The following is a 6,871-nucleotide window of genomic DNA, read 5'->3' as shown; positions in this document are numbered from 1 at the left end:
CAGTTCCCAGCCGCGCCGCCCACCCCCTTTCGGAAGCTTCGCCCCGCCTTCCGGCCTCGGAACGCGGCTTCCCATTGGAGGAGCTGTCGATTGTGACGCAACGCGTTCCAAAGGGGCAAGAGACCGGGCGGCTCTTCCCAGCTACTGTCGGCTTCGGATGTTGCAAAGGAGCATGCGCGGAGGGGGGGGGGGGAAACGCTAGGCAAGGTTTTTCCCCATTTTATTTCCCGCCGTTTTTGGCGCTCTGCAGAAATGCAGGAACCGTTAAAGGGCTGGGGCTCTTGCCAAGGTGCACACGGCTATTTCTGCATACATTTTTAAATAATAATTATATAGAATATATTAGTTTGCTGGCAGTTGTGCAGAGCATTTTGCGCGAATAAATGGCATTACGTACTGGTTATTGGAGCTGCGTTTGAGAAAGCAGCTATGAAATTGTTTTTAGAAGATTTAAGCAAAGATCTGAGAGTTTCCTTTGTCGCTTTGGAATTTCGCTGAGCTTTTAGATGTGTAATTTCCTAAATGCTTGCATTGTTTTATGTTGCTTTGATTCTCTCAAATGACTTGGCAATTGTTATGTTTTGTGTTGGAATTAAGCATTCTATGAGGTTGTTCCAACAACATTACCGTTAATGCATGTCTGAGGTTGGCGAATTGTTACCATGGGGGGGTTAAAAAACGTTTGAGAATAATTACTGGCAACAGCACTAGATTTTTACCTAGGGGCATTTAGGTTCTATTTATATTGAAGGTTCTTTTCATCCAAATCGGTCTTTCATTTGGTTGGTAACATACCTCCACAGATAAAATAGAAAACGCATTGTTTAGCAAATCATTGTGACTACAATTTGCAAGTTGCATCACAGTGTTCAGCACTGAGTGTAAAGGAATGAGAATCTATAGTTAAGAGCCTTGGACTAGCGAGTAGTGAGTTTAATGTCCATTCAGTCATGAATCTCACAGGCTCTTAGTTTAACCTACCTTTCAGGTAGTAAACTTTCGTTCTTTTATAAAGTGTATGTGCAAGGTTTTTATGTCAGCGTCATGTGTTGAGTATTGTGCTTTTAGATTATTATATTTTGCTGGAACAGCAGGATATAAAGTATTATGATAATAATAATACCCTCCTTAGTTGAGGGAGAAGGCAAGCTTCTGTGTGAAAAAGGAGACAATGAACAGTCAAGGTGTGTATATTTTTAAGGAAGAGCAAATATTAGAGAATTACAATATGTTTACAGGTGACCTTCCAAAAGAAGCCAAATCCTGCCACTTAGAATAGTGACGTGTGTCAAATGTAAGACTTTCTTCTGTTTACTGGGGCCAAAATCCTGTGTTTTTCCTTGTTTTACAGCGATCTAGGCGAGACAGGTACAGGAGCCCTGAGAGAACAAACGTTGGCAACGCAAGTAGACAGAAGGGAGTCAGCCCATATTCAACTTCTGCATATCCAGCTGGCCCTGCCTACCTACCCCAATTTCCCCTGAACCATCTACTGGGGTTTCTCACTTCTTCCAGCCACCTCCCACTAGTAACTACCTCTTGCCCTCAGCCACCCTGTCCATTTGTGACATCACAGGAAGTTTGTAGCCCATGGCAACTGCTTAGGGATGCATCTGCACAGCCTCTCATCCTGGTATTGGAAAGGGGAATGTCATGAACGTTACTTAGGTGTATTTAGAAATACCTTGATTTAGAAGTAGAAGATGGCCTGCTTAAGCTCTGCTGTCCCCTTCATTGCTGCTTTCGGGGAAAGCCTCGTTGGCTTGTGACATCCATGAAAGACAAACACAGATATGGTGAGGGGAATGACCCTTGTTCAACAGTTATCATCCAACCACCTCCATTGGCCAGCTTGCCAACCTCCGCTGGCTTCCACCCATGAATATCTAGTGGGTCATTCGCCCAGAGCCTGGAGGGCAGCCTACACTGCTATCTGAACATGCAATTCCCAGGCATACCATGTCTGGTGGATGACCTATGTCCACACTCTCCATTCATACTTACCCCAGCATCAGCCCACAAATATCCACACAGCTTTTGTCAATGACCTTCTGAAGGTGAATTTCAACCAGCTTACGTGCGCAAACTTCAGCCCTGCAGCATCCCGGGCTTCCACAAGCTAATCACAGCTTCTGCCAGCTCCATCGCCAGCTTCCAACCATGGATATCTGCCGCTTTCAAGCCGCGGTCCTGCTCAGCAGGTACACTTGCCTTCTCATTGCTCCACAGCATCTCATTGACGGATGATGGCCTCCTTCCATTTGCCACTTCGCCTCCATGCAGAAGGAGATCACCAAGTACTGAATAACACAACTGTTGTCCAGTGTCCTTTTCAATCTTTGCCTTGGGCTTTCCCCTTGGGCCGCTTTTGTATATCCACTGAGCTGCCATGTGCTTATGTGACATCACAGGGCGTCCACAGCCAATAACACCAGCTGGAGAGGCATCATCATCATCACCTCCTCAGGCCTCACAATGGTGGGTGCAGCTCAGCAGCCATTTGCCCTTTGCTTGTTTGCTATGTACAGCTCACTCCTTATTTATAATGACATCAGAAAAAGGCATGCCAGAAATCCACCTTCCCATTTTGATTCTCTGGCATCCTATCTGCATAACCTAGCAATTCCAAAATATAGACGCACTTTTACTCTCACAAGATTGAATGTATTCCCTCGGCTGTACTTGAGGGACGATTGCAACAGATTCCACACGAAAAACGTTTATGTCCCTGTGGAGATGGCGGCACTGAATCGGTGGCGCATGCACTTTTGACTTGCACTCTTTATAAAGAGGAATGAGATCATCACCCCTCTTTTATGGTCTATTCCGGGTCACCCAACCACTGCCACAGTGTCCTTTCTCTTGGCAGATCAAGATGAGCAGGTGACAGCAAAGGTTGAAGGGTTTTTAGCTGGGGCAATCAGAATAAGATCCACTATTTGACTGTGTTTTATATAATCTGTGTTTTATATAATCAGCTTTTTATTTCTGTTCTGTGTATATTGCAATGTTCTTTTGTTGCTATGGCCTATGGCCGACGCAAATAAAGTTTCACTCATTCAATCCATAGTGGGGGGTCATTTTTCATCCTGATGGCTGTATTCCCTTGGGTCAGATTTTCCATGTATGGGAACCAACTCCTAAGGGCCAAGGTCCCTTCACCTCCTCCCCCAAAAATTTGATTAGTTGCATCAGGTGTGCTTGAGGCAACACTTTTTTGTGCTGTTGTGAGGGATTCTATTCAGGGGGTTGAATAATCGACTGGAGAAGCCAGTATAAGTTGCAGTTTCAGCTGAAATAGGGGGAACCGCTTGAAGCATCTGCTGTATTGAGCTATTTCAGTTGCTTTTGTTTGATTTGCTCATTGCAAACAGCTAAAAGTCTGTTAATTTTGATAATAAGCCTGATTTGCAATGGAGGTTGAATAATTTTGATTGCAACTCTATGACTGTCAGTATGATTTGCACTTTTATCTATGGATATAAGTAATATAGGTATCATTTTTTTATTCTCATGTAACAATTTCCCAGGGAGTAGTCATGTTAAACAGTTGAAGCAAAAAGAGAATTTTGGCAACTTAAAAATTAGCAAATTTAAAATGGCATAAGATTATTTGATAACAATCCACAGACTCTTAAGTTTCCTTATTCTCTACATTCAACCTGACAAGAGTTCTGTATGACACAAAAGCTTCCATTTTTATCAGTAATATGTCAAAGTACATAATTTTGTTTCTTGTTCTATAAAAACAACATCACTCAGACACTGATCAGTACAATTTTGCTTTCAATGTCCTTTTCCTCTGGACTATTCTCATGTTGGTGACAGTGCAGTAGAAGCAGATGGAGGAAGCATTCAAGACTCAGGGTAGATGTAAATAAGAATAGAAAAATGCAAGGAGGATCTTGTTTAATCAAAGCTGGTATACAACCCTGGTTTTGTTGGCACAATATTTTAGAATACAATACATTCCAAACCTTGCTGCATCAGTAGTATTTTTTTTAACAACGGCAACATCTACTGACTTTTCCCAAAACTATTTGTTCAAATTAACAAGGTTTTGCCTCCAGGCAAGAGCATCAGTAAAACTGAAAAGCAGTTATGTGAGTACTATTATATCTGTTCTCTTTTTAATCTACATTTGAATTCGCTCAGGAGAAAGACAATTTGCTTTATTATTCAAAGCTGAATATAGTACTTTGTTTCTAAGCATTGTTCTTCAGCAGAAACTATTGATTGTTGTCTTTTTTCCCCTTAAAAGTCAGAGGAGCAGAAAGGGTTTCAACTGGTTAATGAAAGGAGGCAGGCAATTTCCTCATGTCTTAAGTATCTATAAACTGTTTGGGGGGGGGCATGTGGTTTGGAAAGACATGCTTCTACATAGGTTTGAGTCCTGATAGCAGTACCTCCCTTTTTAGAAATGTATTTAATTCATTTATTATGTTTATCCCTCCCATTCTTCAAGGAGCTCGGAGCACCATACAAAGTTCTTCCCTTCTCCCCTCCTTTTATATTTGGAACAACACACCGAGGTACATTATGCTGGTAGATGGGGACTGCCCTGGGGTTACCTCATGACTTCCCAACCCTAGTCCAACACTCTTTTTAACTACTTAAATCACACTAGTTAAGAAATTAGCTACTTGTTGCACCATCCTGCAAGACCTGTGAGTTTTGGGGACAGCTCACAGTATCGCTGAGGGTGCAGGGCCACCATTAAATTAAGTGCCAACTCATGCCAATGTTCAGCTGCACATGGCTACGTGTAGGTTTTTTAAACATGCCAACGCAAACCTATGGCTTTGCAATTTGTAATGGCATTCAAAATAGCATTTAAAATTTAATCCAGCCGTAATGGCAGCTGCACCCAGCAGACTCACTCATGAGATTTCATGCAGAAATTTGAAGCGGTTCCCACATATGCTCAGTGGCGACACTTGATACTATTACTTTTGAGGGTATAATTTGCTCATTCCATTTTATTTCACCCTTCTATCAATGAAACCAGCATTTTGGCTTCACAACAAGTCCACGAAGCTAGCTAAAACTGAGAATGAGCTTTCTCTTTGAGCAGAGATTTGACTCCAGATCGACTTGAACACAAGATTTATACAGGGTTCTCAAATTGTTTCATTTAGGTGGTATGTAGTGTGTCTGGATTTGTGGAGATGGCACATTCATTGCATTAAATATTCCTATTGATTTTTAATTCCTGAAATTGTAATACAATAGCCTAATATATAAGAAATAAATGAAGCAATTTAAATGCAATTTAAAATTACTCAGCATCTAGCACTGTGTGTTACAATTGCCACAACAGGCCAAAAGAAAAAGCAGCGTTCAACCAAGCCCCTCACTGATCTTCAAGTGGTCCAGAAGGTAAAATTCTGGGGGAACCACTGATCTATAATAATTATCTTCATAGATGACACCAAAGTCCAGCTAATCCAGTATTCTGTTTCCAAAAGCAATCAAACAGCAGCCCAACAAAGCAGAATGTGAAAATCATATGCTGTTCCTCATTTTTTCTCTCAGCCTCTGGTATTCCAAGATATACTTCTTCCGTACAGATAAGTTCAGTTTTAGCCATCATGGCGAATAGCTGTTCTCCTACTGTAAGAATTTGATTGAAAGGCGAGGCATAAATATTAAAAAATAATAAAATTGTATAAAAGAAAAGGGACAGATCCTTGCTGACCTGAATGTAGGATCTGAACCCACAACCCTATAGTAACTAAACGAGAGTACATTGGCTAATACTCTGCCACAGCAGAGTCAGAGGTACCAGATGCAAAGGACAGCAGGATCCTGGTACCTTTCACATATTACATCTCTGAATACATTCCAGTCCTGGCGATTGTTTTCCTTACAATAACTGTATCAGCAGTGTGGAAATCACAAAAATGTGGGCACAACTTTTTCCATTGCTGGCACCTGCCACATTTCCACCTCCTTCGCAGTTGTTGATATACTTCTTCTGTACAACTAAGCCATCCCTCCAACTTGCATATATTTCCATCAGCACTTCTTCACAATGGCATCTCTAGCCATGCTCCCAAATGCACAGCTCAAAGCCCCAGTCGATGGAGGCTAAACCAAGATTATAAGCACGGATTTCCTAAATCAGAACAACTTCTGTATTCGAACAGACAGCAGCTCTCAGGCCAGAGGTCTTGCCTTTGACTTCCTTCGCCTCAGGGAGTGGGTTTGAGCTGGGGGTGCTAGTGGAAAAGAACAAGGTTGTAGCCAGGATTCTGCCCTACTCCCTTACAACTGTAATCCTATTTACCCTTCCTTTAAACAGAGTGCATAAGGTGTAGAGGACCGAGCCATACACAAGCATTTTGCTTTAATAATTATGGCTCGTGTACATATGGCTTGATCCTGCATACACCCTATGCATTGTAATAATTATTGTGATTATAAATTATTTTATTATTCATTGTAACAATATCCTATGCACTGTGATAATTATTGCAATAATTACTGTGATTATTTTATTAATTCATTACCATTAATTGTAACAATAATATCCTAAGCACCCTGAGCACTGTGATAATTATTGTAATGATTACTGTGATTATTTATTATTCTTTTTGCTTATTCTATTATTATTAATTGTAACAATATCCTATGCATCATACGCACTGTGATAACTATTGCAATAATTACTGTGATTATTAAGTATTCTATTAATTTATGACCATTAATTGCAACAATAATATCCCATGCACCCCACGCACTGTGATAATTAAATATTTTATTAGGTATTATTTCATTGCTATTAAAACAATTGCTAACTGTTTTGTCCCGTGCTTCCCCCACCCACACGAGACATGGGACCGGGGGGGGAGCAGCTCCTCTGACGTCC

The 6,871-nt window shown here is 41.2% G+C and overlaps 1 long non-coding RNA gene across 1 annotated transcript; it reads left to right on the top strand.

The window, feature by feature from the left end:
* Positions 1–146: 146 nt before the first annotated feature.
* LOC310669988 lies at positions 147–3,063 on the top strand. The gene is made up of 2 exons (XR_014507470.1): positions 147–289; positions 1,352–3,063. It is a non-coding gene; the product is annotated as an uncharacterized lncRNA (long non-coding RNA).
* Positions 3,064–6,871: the final 3,808 nt, after the last annotated feature.

Source organism: Podarcis tiliguerta (genome assembly GCF_965153285.1).
Source record: "Podarcis tiliguerta genome assembly, contig: HAP1_SCAFFOLD_244, whole genome shotgun sequence".
In the NCBI taxonomy this organism is placed as follows: Eukaryota; Metazoa; Chordata; class Lepidosauria; order Squamata; family Lacertidae; genus Podarcis; species Podarcis tiliguerta.
The sequence above is the reverse complement of the archived record's forward strand: the minus strand, read 5'-3'. Positions and strand labels throughout refer to the sequence as shown.